Raw genomic sequence first — 20,919 nt, 5'->3', positions numbered from 1 at the left:
GAACCTGCTTTTAAAGCGAACCAACCTTAGCACAATTTATGGGTGCCTCAGAGCTGGGGCGATCAAGTGCTGGACAGTAGACCCCAGTGGGGCGCTTCCACCACCCACCACATTGCTGAGGTTGAACCTTCCATTTTAAGGTCACATTAATTTTGCTGCCCTGGCATTCATCCATAAATGCTTTGATGTGGATAGACTTGGGTATGAAGTCACTCTCTTTGACTCACTTCTACTTCAAAGAAATGAATTATAAATGAATCCACCTCAGATATGTCAAAACACTGAAAATCATGGGCCATTCCCTGCTAACTTTTGTAAGACACCGTCCTGGACATGATTACATGGAGTACTGTTTGTGGAATTGTCCAGCACAGCACCAAGCACCTACGAGTGTCTGGATAACCAGTCATTTCTGACACCGCTTGGGCCAGGCTCTGTTCTAGGTACAGGGAATAGGGCAGCAAGCAAAGCAGGTGAGGCTTCTATCCTCCAGGAGCCCAGCTGGGAAAGGCAGAAAATGAATGAGGAAATAAACAAGAAGATGTGTCAGGTCCCGGAAAGAGCTATGAAAGAAATGAAGCAGGTGACATGGTGGAAATTGATGGTGAAACGACTTCAGACATTGCAGTCAGGGGAGATCTTGTCACGAGAAGTCTTTCTTTGACGGGTCAGTCATCCAACTGGCTGCAGAAATGTCCTTTGGGCAGAGCTCACACGGGCTGAGCCTGGGAGGGACGAAAGAAGGTGATGTGGCTGGAGTGTGAACAAGAGGGAGAAGCTAAGACAGCATTCTAGAAAGGAGGTAGCAGCCAGACCATGGAAAGTCTTGGTAGGCCGGAGAGAGGAGTGTGGTTGTGTTCCAGTGGGATTGGAAGTGAATGGGGTGGTTAAATATGACTTGAACTGACCTATGTTGGGAAAAGCTGACTCTAGCTGTTGGGTGGAGCATGGAGTGAGGAGGGAAATGTGCTAGTTAGCCCTGGCCGCTACAATAAAATAGATTGGGTGGCTTAAACAATAGACATTTGTTTCTCACGGTGCTGGACACTGGGAAGATCACGGTGGCAGCAGACCTACTTCTTGGCTTATAAATGGCCATCTTTTCTCTGTGTCCTGCCAGAACTGTCCACGCCAGGACAGTTCTCATGTCCTCACGTGACAGAAAGCTCTGGTCTCTCTTCCTCTTCTTATAAGGACACCAATCCCATTATGAGGGCTCCACTCTCATGACCTCATTTAAATCTAATGACCCTCCCAAAGCACTAGGGGTTAGAGCTTCAACAGATGGCTTTTGGGGAGACACAAACTTGCAGCTTGTAACAGGGCAGGTGGCAACAGTGAGAGGAGGTGGCACCAGAGATCCAGGTGAGAGATGGCTGGGCCTGGACCAGGGTGGATGTATCTTGGTAGAGAGATGCAGGCAGATTCAAGTTGCCTTTGGAGCTTAAGCCCTCAGGACAGGCCCTGAATGAATGCTTCCACACATATATATTTTTCCTGTTTCTCCCTTGTTATCTCCTTCATTTTGTGGCAATAGATTATTTCCATAGTAATTCACATCTTTTTCTTTAAAGGCACAGATGATAATTGCAACAAAAGCCAATCAAATGAATTCAACAAAACATTTCAAAGAGAATACACAACTTCTCACATCAGATGTTCTTTCTGTTCATTTCAGCTCATTGCAACAATGGGTTGTGATTGGCAGTTATGAGCCAGGCACTATGATTGGTTGTGGCAGTTCTGGTGAAAAAGACAGAGGGACTTCCCTGGTGGTCCAGCGGTTAAGAATTTATTTTCCAGTGCAGGGGATGCAGATTCAATCTGCGGTCAAGGAACTAAGATCCCGGGTCAGGGAACTAAGCCCACGCGCTGCAACTACTGAGCCCACACACTCTGGAGCCTGCGCGCTGCAGTGAAGAGCCTCCATGCCGCAACTGGGACCTGATGCAGCCAAGTAAATAAATAATAAAGAAAACAAAAAGGAAAAAGACACAGAGTTAAACTTCAATGATCTCACAGTCCAAGAAAGGAGAAAGATGGGCAAGGAAACAGGATAATGTAAAGAGAAAAGTGAAACACGGGTAAATGTAAGATGCAGGGCACAGAAACGATGCAGAGGGAGAAAGGAACACTCAGAGCGCAAGAGGAGAGAACTTCCCAGAGCAGGTGCCTGCTGGCCTAAGTATCAGGGAAGGACAGTTCCCTGGCGGACAAGGAGGGGCTGCAGGGCAGGTGGAACAGCATGGGCTAATACTCACAGGAGCAAAATAGCAAAGTTTGTCTGAGGAAGCATAGGCTGCTTAGAATTGCTGAAGCCAGTGTAACAAGAGAGGGAGATGAGGCTGTCAACATAAGCCAGACCCAGGTCATAAAAGGCCTCGTTTACTGTAATTAACAAGCTTGTACTGCATTCTATCAGTGATGGGGAGCGCTTCCCAGGGGATGACACCATCGCATTGCATTCAACTCTGCATTCGTCAAGTGTGTCCCTTTAAGAACACACCCAGATGCATGAACATTATTTGAGAGTGTTTGTGAAGGTGTGTGAATGAGAGACTCTTAAAAACATGTGGCTCCAAGGCAATTATATAATTTGGAAAAGGCAGGGAAGGAAGAGAGGAAAAATCACAGCAGCTCAAGGAGAGCTCCTCGGCTCCCGTCCAGCCCCCGGGAAAAGTCCGACGCAGGAAAAGCAGCCCGTCTGTTTTGTCTGCAGGCGTCTGAGGCGAGCTCTGCTCCTCCACAGAACAGAGCGATTCATGCAGAAGGTCGGGAAGAGAGGTGCCCATTTTCCAGGGGCTGCAATGCCAATTCCAGTTGCAGTAAGAAGGTGATGGGAGCCTGGAGGACTGGCTATGCCAAGGTACACATTTCCAGTGGGCACACCATTAAGGCATCTAGTAAAAACTCCTAATTGTGCTCAGAGGGTTTTCATGGAGCTTGGCAGCTTGGACTGGCTTGGAATGTGCACCTCCGAGGCCTGGCTGAGCAAAGCCTCGTAGCATCTTGGAGGGTCTTGAGAGGCGGTGTGAAAAGACAGCCCCAATGCAGGAAAACAAAACTCATTTGAATTCCACTTTGATTTTCTTTTTTTCAGATGCCACATAAAACCTGGGGAAGGGGATGTCATCAACTGAAGTCAGGAGAGGATGGCATTGCTTTGTGATACTCCTGCTGTGCAGAATGAACTGGGAAGGTCAAGGTTTCAACATGGAAACATCCCCTGAGGCTTCCAAATGTTGTTGTTGGCTTTCTGGCTTGTTTGTCAGATCTGCAGGGGGGCGGCCCTCCTCTTTGTAGTGGGCAAAGAGGCAAAATGGGGCTGAGGGCATGGCTAGGAAATGAAATTGAAATTGTTCTATTTTTGGACTGAAAATGCTCAAACATTCTCTATTGTCAGCTGCTACGAGAATCTTATAAATCTGTACGGCCCAACAGGGTAGCAGCCAGCTGCACTGTATTTGAAGTTAAACTTGCGCTAGCCACATTTCAAGTGCTCAGAAGCCGTTAAGTGCCTGATGGCTGCTTCATTGGACAGTGCAGATGAAGGCCATTTCCATCGCAGCAGAAAGTTCTACTGGACAGTGCTCTTTTAGACACTAGCTTCTTGGTGCCCTTTGCTCAGACCATAGACTCTGAGTGCTGCTTCATATAGTGTCGAGGAAAGAATAGTAATTACATTAATAATAAGGATGATGGTGGGCTGGTTTTGCCAGGCACTGGGCTAAAGTGTTCCATATGTGGCAGGTTAATTTAGTGAGAAGTTAATTTTTTCATCATTGCCTTCTTTCTCTCTCCCCATCCAAAAATCCAAAAAAGAAATGACCAAGGAGAAGTTGGTGTTGAGGAACCAAGAATCAAAGTCAGCTGAATATAACATACCTCCTTCTCTTTGGCAAAAAAATGCTAAACTCATGGAGGAGACAGTGTTGGATCTCATGGCTAGGGAGAGCAGTGAGGGAGGAAGAAGCAGGAGAGAAGGAGAATGGAGCAAGTCCCCCAGACTAAAAGGTGGGCAAAGGTCAGAAAGTCCTTTGGCAATGGAAACCAAACCCCACTCCTTGAAACTGTGCTGCTGCTAAGGCTCCCAGAGAGGAATGGTCATCTGTCCTGGGAAGGCTGGACTCAGGCCCTAGGTTCCCAGCCCTTGCAAAGGTTTCTATACCCCAAACATGACACAGAAGCCCTGGAATCACTGAACTTTAAAGGATCACCAGCCTGGGCCACCACTAGTCCATGTGGCGAAATGAAAGTCATTCAGTTGTGTCTGACTCTTTGCAACCCCATGAACTATACAGTCCCTGGGATTCTCTAGGCCAGAATACTGGAGAGGTTTGCTGTTCCCTCCTCCAGGGGATCTTCCCAACCCAGGGATTGAACCCAGCTCTCCCGCATTGCAGGCAGATTCTTTACCAGCTGAGCCACAAGGGAAGCCCAAGAATACTGGTGTGGGTAGCCTATCCCTCCTCCAGCATATCTTCCCAACCCAGGAATCGAACAGGGGTCTCCTGCATTGCAGGTGGATTCTTTACCAACTGAGCTATCAGGGAAGCTTTATGTGCCTCTGTGCTAATTAGAAAAAGGCAATCTTCTTCTTCATATAAAATAAAGTTAGTATTTTACTGATATGGGCTGAATTGCGACCATCCCCTCCCCACATCAAATTTGCATGTTGAAGCCATAACTGAAGTACTTCAGAAAGTGACTGTATTTGGAGACAGGTTTCTAAAGAGATGATTAAGTTCAAATGAGGCCTCAGGGTGGGACCTAATCCAACCTGACCAATGTCCTTAGAGGAAGAGGAAACGTGGATACACCAAGAGACCACAGGAGCCCACATGCACAAAAAGGCCGCAGGAGGCCGAATGAGCAGAGATCACGGCAGGAAGCAGCGACGGGATGGCCATTCGCAAGCCAGAGGGAGAGAAACCACACAGGCCACCAGTCCTGCCAGCACTTTGATCTTGGGCTTCCAGCCTCCACAATTGTGAGAAAATAAATTCCTGTTGTTTAAGCCACCCAGCCTGGGCTACTTTATTATGGCCCCAGGAGATGAATACAGTTCTCATGCTGTCTGACCAACTCTCCCTGGTTAGTCTTTGTGAAGCCTGTGCTGGGCAGGGGTCTTGACAGTGAGCTCACTCCTGTTCACACACATGCTGTACATGTGGACAGGTGAAGAAAGCCTGTCGGGTATAGAGGGAGGGGCGCATAGGAACAGGGTCTCTGAGGCCTGGGGTCGGGAGGAAGCAGCAGCTGCTGGCCTGAGGTGGGGCAGGGCACGGTCCCATATGCCAGTGAGTGTGTGTGTTTGTGATCTACAGGATGTGTACAGAGGTGAGCAGACCTTGCTGTTCCAAGACTCAGGTACAGGCCTGCACTCTACACACCCACCCTCACAGTCTCACAAACCTAAGTATAGTTCTCTGTTGTGAACAGAACCCCTTTAGAGGAGACGCTGACCTGCATGACCCTTAGGAGAGAAATGCCATGGTATTTCCTGCCAACCCAGTGGAATGGGAGATTGGAGGCAAATTTAATTCTTTTCAATGAAAATACATTACATGACTGTTCTTGCACATATAAGTTTGTGAAATGAGATTCCTGTTTCATGTATGAGGCTGAAGCAGGAGCTGTCTACTGGAAGCCTGGCAGGCAAGGAGTCTAGGGAATAAGTACCCCAACCCTACTCTTCCATCCTCTGCCCTCTGCTGTGAGAGTTGGTGTAGCTGAGCCCAGCCAGAAGCACAGAGCAGGATAAGAAGGATGAAGAGTGAAACTAGACCAAACAGGCAAATCCAGCCTACATTTTAAGTATGAGTCAGTTTATCTAGGCTGCCAGAGATTTGCCAGAGGCCAGGTGAGTCACTCAGTTGTGTGCAACTCTGCGACCCCATGGACTGTGGCACACCAGGCTTCCCGGTCCATCACCATCTCCCAGAGCTTACTCAAACTAGTGTCCAGCAAGTTGGTGATCCAACCATCCCAACCTCACCAGAGGTAGGCCTCATTATCATTCACAGTTTATAAATACAGAAGCTTAAGCTTGGGGAGGAGTTTAAATGATTTGTCCCATGAGATTCTACAATGTACGCTCCACAAAGGCAGTGACCTTGTTTGTCTTGTATCCCATTATATCCCCAGGGCCTAAAAATGTGCTTGGAACATAGTAGGTGCTTATTGTGTGTTTGTTGAATGGCTAAAAGAGTGAACTCCTCCAAGATTCCACAAGTACCACGTGGTAGTGCAGAATTTAAACCTAGACTCTCTGAGGGCAAAGCTCACAGATCTAAGGATCACATCAATGTTCCTAAACCAAGGTCTGTAGGTCCCTATAGGTCTAAGAGTTTGCCCTGATGATTCTAAAATGTTGTGATTTAGGGACTTCCCTGGTGGTCCATGCTCCCATCTCAGGGAGCATGGGTTTGATTCCTGGTCAGGGAACTAGATTGCACATGCCATAACTAAGAGTTTACATGCTGCAACTAAGACCCGGTGCGGCCAAATAAATATTTAAAAAAATTTTAAGGATAAATAAAAAATTAAAATTAAAAAATTGTGATTTTTGTATACTAATATCAAATATAGTCTTAAAATTTAATATGAACATATTCTGGATCACCAATCCCATATACAGGGACTATTTTCCCAAGTCTGAGTTTGTGTTTGTTGTTATCTCTGCAGAAAGCAGTAGCACTGTAATTATCTCGGGTTAATGAGAAAGGAGCATGGATGGGCGTAATTCCTGAGTGACACCTTGAAAACCAACTGACATCAAGGAACACAGTATGAACAAGAAAAGCGGGGGCGGGGCCCACACTAAAGCACTGGCACCGAGAAGTCAGAGCCATAGTCTCCTCATGTTCAATAATTTATGCCAATGCAAACACCATCTCTCATGCTAATATTGTTATTCTGAATTATACTGATTGTATAAGTTTGGGCTCTTATATTCAGTTTGGTTTTATAGTTGCATAGGAGATTAGATATAATTTTATGCTTCTATAGTTTGGGATAAAACACAATTGAAATCAACCTATAATGGTTTTTTTACTTTAAAATATGCCCAGGCATTAGTCAAGTATAGGAAATGCTTGTACTATATATATGCTACAAACTATGGAATGAATAGCTTACAGCAGGAACCCAACAGAGGCAACACAGACATTAGTACAGATGTGTCTGGGGGGAAAGGAAACTCTTGATTTTCCTCTTCCAAAGCTGGAAATAGTTATTACTTATTGAGCACCTATTAGTCACTGTACTGAGGTTTTACATGTGCTATGGACAAAATCATGTCCCTCCAGAATCCTGTGTTAAACCCTTAACCACAATGTGATCCTATTTGGAGATGGAGCCTTTGGGAGGTAATTAGGTTTAGATGAGGTGCTGAGGGTGGGGTCCTTATAGGATTGAAAAGTGAAAGTGAAAGTCACTCAGTCGTGTTCAACTCTGCCGCTCCATAGACTATACAGTCCATGGAATTCTCCAGGCCAGAATCCTGGGGTGGGTTGGCATTCCCTTCTCCAGGGGATATTGCCAACCCAGGGATCAAACCCAGGTCTCCAGCATTGCAGGCAGATTCTTTACCAGCTGAGCCACAAGGGAAGACCCTATTATGGGATTAGTAAGAGTTGGACACGACTGAGAACTTCACTTTCACTTTTCACTTTCATGCATTGGAAAAGGATATGGCAACCCATTCCAGTGTTCTTGCCTGGAGAATCCCAGGGACAGGGGAGCCTGGTGGGCTGCTGTCTATGGGGTCGCACAGAGTCAGACATGACTGAAGCGACTTAGCAGCAGGAGCAGCAGCAGTAACCTTACAAGAAGACACAGCGGAGATCTGGCTCCCACTCTCTCTCTCTTAGCCATGTGATGACACAGCAAGAAGGTAGCTGTCTACAAGCCAAGAATCTGCCAGAGACTTCCCTGATGGCCCACTGGTTAAAAGTCCAGCTTGCAATGCAGGGGAAGAGGGTTTGATCCCTGGTCGGGGAACTAGGATCTCACATGCCTTGGAGCAACTAAGCCTGTGCACCCCAGCTACTGAAGCCCGCATGCTCTGAAGCCCATGAGCCACAATTAGAGAGAGGCTGCATGCTGCAACTGCTGACGCCAGCATGGCACAATGAATATCCCTTGTGCCACAATTAAGATCCAATGCAGCAAAGTAAGTTTAAAAAAAAAAAAAAAAGAATTGAATCTAATCTGCCATATATATAGTACTTTGATCTTGGAATTCCCAGACTCCAAAGATGTGAGGAATAAATGTCTGTTGGTTAAACCACTCTGTGAGTATTTTGTTATAATAGCCAGAACTAATATAACATGTGCTATCTCAAATCCTCCTAACAACTTTGCAATGTAATAACTTCCCCATTTCACAGATGAGAAATCTGAGGCTCAGGGAGTGTGTAATTTGTCAAGCTTTACAACTATGAAAAGGAAAATAAGGATTAATTTATAAAATTTTGTGAATAAAGATTAATAGATTTTTAAAGATTCTCTACCTTCTAAGTCTTTTTAAATATGTGACAAGCATTATTCCTACCATTTACAGTGAATCTCATACTGTTAGTACTGATAGAAACCCTTTTAGTTCCATGTGATACTTTCTAAAAAGTTTTTCAACTTTATACTGATCTGTAGACCATTTATTGCTAACACGGATGTCAACTAGGTTAAAACTGACTGCTCAGCTCTAATTACTTTAAATTTTGAGCATCTTTGAACTTAACTTCTCTTCCCACTTGAAAGCATTCCACAGGAGCAGGAAACTGCTATATGTCTTCTATACTCAAACGGCTAAAGCTTAGATGAAAGAGCTGGGGCTGTTCTCACTACTCTGACCCTCTGTAGTGAGTCTCCACATCACCAGCAGCACCCAAGCTGATCAACAGCATTACAGGTCAACCTCACAGACAGAAGGCATTAATGAATGATACCGTCCCTGGTGGCTCAGACGGTAAAGAATCTGCCTGCAGTGCAGGAGACTTGGATTTGATCCCTGGGTTGGGAAGATCCCCTGGAGAAGAGAATGGCAACCCATTCTGGTATTCTTTCCTGAAGAACTTCATGGACAGAGGAGCCTGACAGACTACTGTCCATGGGGTCGCAAAGAGTTGGATATGACTGAGCAACTAACATTTTCATTTCACTTTCACCATCCCTTATAGGTGATTATCTTCAATGTAAAGATGAGAAATCTGAACCTCAAAAGGTTAAATGCTTTGTTGAGGCATTGAACCTAAATCACTTCAGTTGTGTCTGACTCTGTGCAACGCTATGGACTGTAGCCCACCAAGCTCCTCTGTCCATGGGATTCTCCAGGCAAGAATACTGGAGTGGGTTGCCATGCCTTCCTCCAGGGGATCTTCCCGACCCAGGGATCCAACATCTCTTAAGTTTCTTGCATTGGCACGTGGGTTCTTTACCACTAGTGCCTCCTGACTCTAAATCTACTGCTCATTTTTACTATTCTATTTATTCTCCTAGTTTGAGGAATGTTCCCCTAGTTTGGCCTCTCAGAGGCCACTGCATGCTTGCAAAATATACCAGCACATGTTATAATTACTAGGAATGCAAACTCTATGACAGCAGAGGTTTTCCAAGAGGTTAAGAGCTGGAGCTCTGGACCCAGACTGTTGGATTCAAATCCCAGCTCCTCTATTAGCTAGATATGTGACTTAGGGTAAGTGCCTTAACCTCTCTCTGCCTTAGTTTACTCATCTTAAAACTTTTATATTAATATGTAATAATTTATAATAACATTGATAGCATCTACATCATAGTGTTTTGGGAATAAATTAATGAATACACATAACGCTTAACACAATGAGTACACAGAAAGTATTCAATATATACAAACTATAATTATTATTATTTATTACTAAATTATTCAGCATCTAGATTAGTGCCTGACACCTAGTACACCCTTCAATTACTTGTTGGGTGAATTAAGTAAATAAGTATTTTAACAGAAGATTCCAAAGATAATATTGTGAAGAGGGAACTCTTAAAACATTTTTACTTTAAAAAGTAAAAAAATATCTCCCTGTGACAGGGACATCTCACCTTGAATTTACAACATTTCTAGATGCTTTAAAAGATTTAGAAAAATTAATTTTGAATCACTTTGGCTTTTAAATATAACTTCCCATCGGTGGTTAACACAATCGAATGGCATACAATAGGCAGTCACCACACACTTGTTACTGACGATTAATTTTGCATGTGTTTTGGGTAAGAACAGAGGAGAAGAGAGGATCACAGTCTCTAGAAAATAATTTTTGCAAAGACTTGGTGACAAGGACTCGGAGGGCTGGTCTTCACATGACTGATACTGCTTTAATGTTTCTTGCTGAGCATCAGTCCTTGTATGAGCAGAGGTAAACTTTATCCTGAGAATGGAATTTCAGAGACTTTTTTCCTCCTTTCCTAGATCCAGGACTCTGCTTTTCTGCAGTAATTGGAAAATCAGGAGAGTGAAAGTTGAGGTGGTTCTACCCAGGCAAGCGGTACAAGACTGGGCGTGCAGGATGTCTGCACAGCACTGTGTGTCTATCTACCCAGAAAGCTCTTAATTTGCAGCTTCTGTGATTTAGAGGAGATGATAACTTTGGGCAGCCAACCATCACAGGTGTAAAGTGCCCAGCAGCAGGCTAAGTATGCAAGCAACTTTTCTAACCTCAAGACTTACGGCTGCTCAAGGAGGTTTTGTTCTGTGGAATGCTATTTCTCTCTTTACAGTCAACCCCACATCTCTTATTAGACACCTTTGACTTTCATGAATTTATGTAGAAAATCACATTCTCAGAGTCATCAGAAGTTGCTCTTTCTAGGATGGATTTTACTCTCCCTCCTGCCCCATGAGGAATTTTCCCTGAGACAGGTTTGCAAAAAAAAAAAAAAACCCACTCAGATTCTTTTCAACACATGGACGACTGTTCACAAGGCACAATTGTTTGTCTTCAACTTGGAATTCATCTCCATTGAGCCAGGAACAAAATCAAGGCGACAGAGGCTTTAAAATTCCGACAGGAAGTTCTGCCCTTTTGACCTGGGAAACCAAGAGGAAGGTGAGGAGGAAGACGATAAAGAAGAATCCCAGGGGCGTCTGATATCTGTACCTCATATATACCTTCCATGTTTTGCCAACAAAAATTCTTAAGGAAGAGGAGGTCTTTTTAAAGACTGCTGATGAACACTCTGTGATCCAGAAGACACCCTCCTAGGTCTGACCCAGGCAGGCTTCTCATCATAAAATCCTTTTTTGCACAGATACAACTAAGGCAAGTAGTTGGAAGAGAGAGAGAGAGGGGTGAGGGAAGCAACTTTGAAGAGTTGTGTCCTGCACTTTCCAATGGAGATGTCCTTTCCACACTCACATCCTCTACTTCCTACCTATTTTCTCCCCTTTCCACCCACATGTGCACATCTTTCCCCTTCCTTCCTGTGTGGTTGCTCCTGCCCCTGGTCTATTTCTGGCTCGCTCCTGCAATTCTTGTTGCTTCCTTCCTCCTTCCTCTGCTCTCCCTCAGCTCTCCCTCAGCCATCGCTCCCAAATCATTTCTCTTTTTAAATCCACATTTGTCCTACTTCTTTCATTTCTACCCTTTATTCTTAGGATTTTCTACCAAAGCACCTCCCCCCCATGGGTAGTATCAGTGGCTACTTTACAAAACGGTGGTTTAGCCTACCCTGGGGGTTATACTTCTAGGTAAATGGTTCTAACTAAGCTAAAACTAAATTCATCATGACCACCCCAAATTCCTCTCACTCCCACTTGTGACTTCTCTGGCCCTCTTTTTCCTAATCTGCCTGGATCCACCCAGACTAGATCCCTCCCTCTCTTCTTTCCCACAAGGCCTATTGATATCACTGTAAGGTCTTGCAAATGTTTTTTCTTGCTTTCTGCTCCCACTGCCTTAGTTCAAGACTTCACCTGAACTGTTTTCATCCTTCCTAATCCTGTACTAGTACCTTCCTCTCCTTTCTCATCAGACCTGATTCTCTAAAACCCAGATCTGATTTCACCATTTCCCTTACTTAAAAGTGTTCTGTGTCTTCCTGTTCCTAAGGGCAAGTCAGCCGTACACCATCGGGCTCCAACTTACTCTTCAAGCCACATCTCTCACCACAGGTCCTCCATCACCATGCACTGAATACAAAATTCTTTGTGTTAAGATGTTTTGTTCCATGATCGAAGCAGCTGCGGTTCATACGCAGGGCTCCAGATTGAAAGTACACTGACTCCTGACCCAGATAAATGCTGCGGCATGGTTGCCCTGAGTGATCGATCTGGATCCTAGCCTAGGATTCCTCATGAATACCGTGAGGTCAAGATGGCTTCAAAACTACCCTCAGTATTAAAGATAATGGGTAAGATCCACAGACTCTTACAGCCAGACTTCATGGGCTGTGGTACTTTACTGAGTTATCCAGGTACTAACTCTCAGTGCTGACCACTTGAAGCCATCACCTCATTCAGAGATAAGATCAGACCCTGGGAGAACTGACTCATACTCCCCAGACTCAGACAAGTCAGATTTGTCCCAGAAAGCTTCTTTATGAATATGTAGTAGCAAGAAGACCTCCATTTGCTCTCCAGAATACCTTTTCCCTACATTAATGGTATATGTGTATTAATATACTACCTAGATTTTTTTTCTTAGTAAGTTAAGTTAGCTATCAAAAGATGATTTGGGTATATGGATTCAGAGAAAGAAGGGCTTGTGATCCATAGGCTGATATTTCCTGTCTATGATAGTGCTAAGTCACTTCAGTCATGTTCTACTCTTTGCGACCCCTTGGACTGTAGCCAGCCAGGCTCCTGTGTCCACAGGATTCTCCAGCCAAGAATACTAGACAGGGTTGCCATGCCCTCCTCCAGGGGATCTTCTCGACCCAGGGACAGAACCTGCATCTCTTATGTCTCCTGCATTGGCAGGCAGGTTCTTTACCAGTAGCACCACCTGTGATAGGGTCTCATGAATTCCCTTTGTTCCATGTGTCTGTTAGAAATGTTCAATAGCAAGCAATTGAAACTGATCCTGGTTACACAGAGCAAGAAAGAAGGGTTATTTGGAGGGTCATGGGCAGCTCATGGAGGTTTTCCCTGACCATCCTATCTGAAGTGGCCTCTTCTGTTGATCTCTAATACACCAACACCCTTTCTCTTTCTCAGAACTTGTCTAGTGGGTAATGATCTTCTTCACTGTTCTGTCATCAGTCTTCCTTATGAGACTGCTCATTCCATGACAGCAGGGACATTGTCATTCTGTTTGTACTCTAGACCCTAGGACAGTGCCCAGCACACACAGTATGCTCACCAATATTTGTGGGATCAATCAATGTGTAGAGGGCTTCTCTGGTGGTCCAGTGGTTAAGAATCTGCCTTGCAATGCAGGCCACACAGGTTCAATCCCTGACCCGGGAAGATCCCATTTGCCATGGGGCAACTAAGCCATGTGCCTCAGATACTGAGTCCAAGCACCTTGAGCCCATGCTCTGCAACAAGAGAAGCCATCACAACAAGAAGCCCACACACTGCAACCAGAGAAAGCCCACGCATAGCAGCGAAGATCCAGTGTAGCAACCCCCTCCAAAAATAATCAATGAGTAGAAAGGAGGAGCTGAAAAATTAAGCCCTGGGAACAGGTGATAGGAGACAGGGATGACCAGTAGCAGGAACTTCTGAACCCTCTTTGTAGGCATTGCCATAGGATGACCTAATTCCAACTATGTTTGTCCCTCTGTGTTTCTGCTCCAGGTTCACAAGCCTAGGATGGAGGATTCAACCAGTTCAAATGAAGATCACAGGCCCACTGGAGGGGCTGTGATGTTGGAGTCTTGGGGTTGTGATCCCCCAAGACATGGATGGCCGGTAGACATCCAACGCAGAGTGATCACTCTTCTTAGAGACTTGTCAGTTGGATATAGCAATTCTTTTTCCTAGAGATACCTATATAGAAGCTTGTTTGCCTGCTGTCACTTTGCTTATCTCCATGGGTTCCAGCCAAGTGGGTCTTATCCACTCAAAATTCTCACCTGCTTAATACAGGTAGACACACTCACTCTGCAGACCAGAGCTATATACTCTCTGCCTGCCATAACCCAGCACGTCTTTTTGTACATTTGTTTCTCATTTTCTATCTCATGAATAAAACATATAGCTACTTTTCATTTGAGAAACGTATGTGCTTTCACTTAACCCAAATTCTTTATTTTCTGTAAGCCCACATTTGGATTACTTTGTTGTGGCTAATACTGTTCTCTACCCAACAGCCACTCAGGGCTGCGATTTACTCAGCCTAAGGGATGAATCACAACCGAAGCCTCTTGCTCCCTTGCCTGTGATCGGACTGAAGACGACACGTAACCTAAATGTGAGCTATGAAAAATAATGCAGAGTTTACTGGGAACTTCAGGAATCCTGATGAGTCACAGGAAGAAAAAGGTTTGTCATACTTTCTCTTTCCTCCTTCCTTCCTTCTTGATGGGAATGCTATCATAGAGGGATACGATACTTGGAGCAATGGCAGCCGTCTTACAAATAGGAGGTGATAAATAAGGGCATAAGTAAGGGCATCATGCAAAAGATGGTTGAGTAGGACAATGTAAAGGCCTGTTTCCTTGACTGATTTCATTCTTGAAACACAGAAATCAACCCTAGATTTCTTAAGTAAATAATAGATATACACATGGCTTTAACTATTGTTGGGCTGTTTTTGCAAATTTCAGTCAAAAGCATTCCTATGTGGCTCAGAGGTTAAAGCGTCTGCCTGCAATGCAGGAGACCTGGGTTCGATCCCTGGGTTGGGAAGATCCCTTGGAGAAGGAAATGGCAACCCACTCCAGTATTCTTGTCTGGAGAATCCCATGGACAGAGGAGCCTGGTGGGCTATAGTCCATGGGGTTGCAAAGAGTTGGACACGACTGAGCGACCCAAAGGAAAAAAGAGACCTATGACAAACAACTTCTTCTTGATCTTAACTTTTACTCCTTGGATTTGCCATGTTAGAGATGCTTCTATTTCTTAGTAATAGAAGTTCTACTGAGCATTGATGTGAAAGCATGTCTAAGGAAAAGCCTTAAAATGCACTGTATTCTGTTATAAACCCTCTTCACTATATATGTCTACTTCTTATAAGATGAACAATATGAGTATTTACTTTAAAATACTGTGGCTATTCATATAGATAGCTCATATACAAATACATGTTATCTAATTTTTGTACAATTTCACATTACAAATTAATAGACAGCAATCTGATATGATTTTAGGATTTCTATACAGAAGGGACTTAAAAGTGACAATTAAATGGGAAGTAGGGATGAGGTCTTGAAACTGCATTTGCAGTGCGCCTTTAAGGTTGAGAAGCAGGCGAATGTCCATATCACAGACTAGGAGGGGCCAAGGCAGCCCCAGGCACCGCCATACCTTGTCATTACTATACCTTCTATCCCTAAAACCAATCACCTAAGAATTTCAACTTTCCTCTTAGAAGTCAAGGTAGAAGTTTTGATAGTTTTACAGCATGGGCCTCCAAGACAGAAAACTTGAAGGAATAATGTGACTTCATGTCTGCATTGTCATCAAAGCTGTCTTAACCACTTCACCTTGTGACACTGGATGGACGATCACTAGCATTTCACATAAAAAGAGATTCAGGGGACTTCCCTTGGAGGTCCACTGGTTAAGAGTTTGCCTCTCAATGCAGGGGATGTGAGTTCAATCCCTGGTTGGGGAACTGAGATCCTGCCTGCCATGGAGAAACCAAGCCCACATGCCACAGCTACCGGAGGTCGAGCACTCTGGAGCCTTCACGTCACAGCTAGAGAGTCTGTGTGCCGCAGTGAAAGATCCTACATGCTGCAAGTAAAGCCCAATGCAGACAAATAATACATAAATATTAGAGAGAGAGATTCAGGCTCTGGGGGCTCAAGTGACTGCTCAAAACACACAATTAACTAACAGAACCAGTTCTACAGTCTTGATCTTCTGATCATCAACTCTTCCCATTGCACTAAGTTGTTCTCATGTTAGGGAAGGGGTCTTTAGGATCTAGAACAGTGTGGCTAAAAAGAAATGCTCTTGGCCCATTAAAAGGAGGCTTTTTAAGAGCATGCCTTTTCCTACCAGAGAAGAGTAACAGAAAATGAGAGGGTCTGGGGAGAGAAACAGGTCATCCAATCACTCAGTGAATCTGGAAGGTGGCTACCCACTAAACACCCAGCTCCGTATTGTCACTAAGCATTTCTCCAGAGTACTAACTGCCTTCTGTACTGATTTGGCTGAAATGATATTGACCAGCTTCAACTAGAACAAGCACGCCAGGAGGAACTTTAGACATTTGAGAAGAGAAAGAGGAGTGGGCAGGACCCACAACTCCCTGTACAAGTGCTTTGGAGGAGCGTTTTCGATTCTCTACAGGAGTGTGATCTGAGAGCAGGTGACTGTATCCTCAGTAGAGGGAGAGAGTCTTCGGGAACAGGCTGGAGGGCCAAGGGAGCAGAGGGTTTAAGTCAAAGACAGCCTGGGTTTTCCAAGCCCGAAGGGAAATCAAGCCTCTGTAGAGACATGGTAAGTTAGAAGAGAGCCAGAACGGAGCCAAGGGAAAAGCAAGCAAGAGGAAAACGCATGCTGACAGACGGAGAGGCTGAAAAGGGTCATACAGAAATGGGAAGAGAAGGAGCTTCTGACTTCTCAGCTCAGGACCAGGGTAATGATGTCATCAGCACAAGTGAGACACAGTGGCCTGGCAAACATGCCGAGAATGTGGGCCAGAGGGGCCTGGGTTATTCCAGGTTGCCATGATTTTTAGCCAAAAGTAACAGAGCCAGGCAGGGAAAGCAGGAGGCCTTATGCCTCAAGGATGTCCGTGTGTACTCTGAGGTCCAGGACAAAGGAGTCTTGTTCACTCCCTTACTATACAGTGAGTAGGGCTAGCAGTAGAGTGCAGCCCTTAAAGGCATAAACTATGGCAGCAGACAGACTGGAGTTCAAATCCTGGCTCTGCCATTTGCTATCTGTGTGGCTTTGGCAGAGTTACTTAACTTCTCTGTGCTTCACAGTCTTCATCTGTGGGCCAATCAGAACACCTTATTGATAAGGTGGTGTGAGAATTAAATACGATATGTTCCGAAAGGGGCTTAGTATAGTGTTTGACACATAGTAAGAACTCAATTTTTTTTAACTGTACTGTGTGGCATGTACTTCCCTGACCAGGGATTAAACCCTGGCCCTCCACAATGAAGTGTGGAGTCCTAAGCCCCAGAAAGAACTCAATCTTAACCCATTATTTTTCATAATAAAATATATTGAGGAAAACCCTTGTGGCTCAGCTGGTAAAGAATCTGCCTGTGATGTAGGAAACCTGGGTTGGGAAGATCCTCTGGAGAAGGGAAAGGCTATCCACACCAATATTTTGGCCTGGAGAATTCCATGGGCTGTATAGTCCATGGGGTCACAACGAGTTGGACACAACTGAACAACTTTCACTTTCACTTTCATTGAGGAAAACAGTGAAGGGATAAAAGCAGGAGAGCGGTAAACACAGATTCTACACATGTAATAAAAATGCATTCAAAGAACATACGGGAAAGAAGTAAAGACTAAGAACAGGCTCTGGACCATCAGTGACCAAGACAAAAGATGGCGATCCAATAACCAAGAAAACTTTGGGTTTGTTTTAGGTTAGGAACAGGCAAGAAGTTTCGAACCCCCAAAATTATCACCTGGAAAAAAAATACCGCACAACACAGATTTTCAAATAAGTGCTCACATGTGGAGACAATTTCTTCTTTATAAAAACAACAATTGTCACATTTTTAATGTTAATACCACTGTACTGCTTCCAACTGTATGAGCAAGGGCAAGTTATTAGATTTCCTCACCTTCTTTTACTTCTCAATAATAAAATGGGGGATAATAACAGTACTGCCTTCAGAAGGCTGTAGTGAGGGTCAAACCCATTAATATGTGCAAAGTTTTTAAAAAGTGGTAAAAGGGACTTCCCTGGTGGTCCAGTGATCAAGACTCGGCATTTCCACTGCACGGGGTGTCGTCTCGATCCCTGGTTGGGAAACTAACACCTGTCATGCCAAGCAATGTGGCTAAAAACTAATAAAATTAAGAGATAAACTCTATGATACTTAAAAAAAAAAAAGCAATGCCAGACCCATTTCTACTATACCACAAAAGCAATCTCTGTGAATTGTACAAACATACCACTCACCTACCACCCTACTCTCCAATAAAAGCCACATTTAATATTTCATTTATATTCTTCCAACCTTTTTCCATGCACATATCATCTAAATATTTGTGTGTTTCTTACAAAATGGATCATTCTGTAATGTTCTCTTAGGATTTGCTTTTCCACCTAGCCACATATGGCAAAGATCTTTCCACATCAGCCTCCACCAACCTTGGGGATCACAGCCATCCTCCTTGGTGATTTATCCTGGGCCTCAGCAGTCAGACCTGGTTTCAGCTGTTTGTTTTCATTTCCTGCTTCTTCTCACCCTCCCAGCTGTTCCTGGTCCCTCTGCTGGCTCACCTGCTGCTGCCTTCCTTGTTCTCCATCCTCCAGGTGCCCGTCCTCCACCCCGAACATGTAATGCAGCTAAGCTACTCCAGAGGAAATCAACCCTGAATATTCATTGGAAGGACTGATGCCGAGGCTGAAGCTCCAATACTTTGACCACCTGATGAGAAGAGCTGACTCACTAGAAAAGACTCTGATGCTGGGAAAGACTGAGGGCAGGAGGAGAAGGGGACCACAGGGAATGAGATGGTTAGATGATGGCATCACTGACTCAATGGACATGAGCTTGAGCAAACTCTGGGAGATTGTGACAGACAGGGAAGCTGGCATGCTGCAGTTCACGGGGTCACAAAGAGTCGGACACGACTGACAACAACCTGAAAGGAGGGCTTGCGCAGGGAAGGTTTACTTCTTTTTATTGCTTACCTCTCAGTTTTCCAACATGCCACCAATCAAGTTTGTGTGTGTTTAATTGACTTTTCCAAAGGGTTAAAAATAACAAAAAAAAAGTGTTGCGAGGAAAAAGCTTAAAATTCGTTGTCAACTCTGTTTCTTGAGTCTTAGCAGGGGGAGAAATTATACCCTTCACAGGAAATCCCTTTACTGGCACACCCCAACACCAGGGCAGTCCCCAGTTCCCAGGATGGGAAACAAGCTTTCTCTTCACCTGTCTTTGGCATGGCCACGCCATTACTCAGGCACACTGGCGACCCTCAGGTGATATTCAATCATCAGAGATGGTCTGGCTAACAAGCTGCTTAAAATTTTCTTTTGAGTGAGTTGTAATCATTTGAAAACCAGGAGATTTTACGTATAAACCTAGATTTCTGGCTTCTCTTGCATGATGAAAAGCTTTGGCAGCACTGAGCCCACATTCCTGTATGGCAACAATTTGGGAGCTGAGCACTCTTGCTCTGCGCAGATAGAACATGTGTCTGCCAGGTGGCCATGGGCCGCACTGGTTTCTATCATATGACATTGGGTGGCATCTCTGGTTTATTTACCTGCTTGGCTCCTGTAGGAATTTGAGTCCTAGTAGAGCAAAAATATTATATGCCCTTAGCTCCTCACTGTCACTGAGAACCTGCCTTAGAATCTTCCCCTCTCCCCAGATGCTTGCTGTCCTCTGGTGATTTCAGTGTTGAGGAGTCCTGTCCACACTCCACCTGAGGCCAAGGCCAGCTGGGTGAAAGTAGTCTTCTCTGGGGCGGTGCCTGAGAAGGAGGGTCCTTGGGGAGAGAGTACCCTGAAGGGCTCTGAAGACCAGGAGGGAGAGATGAGGTCGTTGTTGGGAACAGCCAGTCATTGCTTGCGTGTGAGGTGGAAAACATACAAGAAATCAGAGGAGAGAGGCGAGGCAAAGGCGACACTGGTGAAGCTGATGACTGAGGGTCAGTGCGGACAGGATGGGGCAGGCGCAGATCAGATCAGGCAGAACTTACTCCAGGGACAGGGCTCATGAGGCCTTCCCTGTTTCATGGGACGCTGGCAAGGTTGTGGGAGCAGTGTCCACACAGTTGTGTGGGTCAGCCCTCACCGCCACTGTTCTTGGGCAGCCACTTATGTTACCACATCTGGGGCCTTGTCATCACCCAGAGGTGTTCTCTGCCAGAAATCTTAAGCTCTAATCTCAAGGCTTCAGACCTCCAACGTCTAGCCTTTCAGCTCTCTTGTTGAGGACACCATCCAAATCTATTAACCCTCTTTGCTTCACTTGCTTCCTGCCCAGCCTGGATTCCACCAGTTATCAGTTTGAACATGTGTGTTCTGCTCCTTCACAACATTCTCTTCCAAAGCCCACCCTCCAAACTGCCCAATCTTCTCTAAACCAGTAACGCCCCCCTCCACCCTACGCTGGGTCACTGGGCTCTACCAAGTCGACCAATGCCTCACCCCACGCCCATCTTCACGAAGCCTCTACTGCACTAAGTCTAAGACCTTAAAATGTCCCTCAATCCCACCTCCAACTCATCTGCACCCATCTCATTTCTGTGCTTCCTGCTCCTACTCTAGGGACTCATCTCATCCAGGACTCTGTTGCTTCAGTAATCCTTCCGGTCTTCTGTGTCTTTAACTTTTCCCTCCCTCCCGAGTCCTGCTCAGCCTCTAAACATACCCACATTTCTCCCATCTTTGGAGAAAAGTGCCCAGGGACTTCAGTGGAAATGACTACAAAATGATAACATTCAGGGTTCTAAGGAAGGAAGGAGAGAAATCAGCGAGATAAAGAAAACAGGCTTCAGGAAGGTGCATTTCTTCAAGCTCAGGGTTTTGGCAAGAAAAGCTAATGGGAACGAAATCTGAGGGACAAAGGGTCTGAGGGAACAGGATGCCCTTTTCACATCATATACTAAATTCGTCA

The sequence above is a fragment of the Ovis aries genome, chromosome 3, assembly GCF_016772045.2.
Source record: "Ovis aries strain OAR_USU_Benz2616 breed Rambouillet chromosome 3, ARS-UI_Ramb_v3.0, whole genome shotgun sequence".
Lineage (NCBI taxonomy): Eukaryota > Metazoa > Chordata > Mammalia > Artiodactyla > Bovidae > Ovis > Ovis aries.
Note: the sequence above shows the minus strand (reverse complement) of the source record.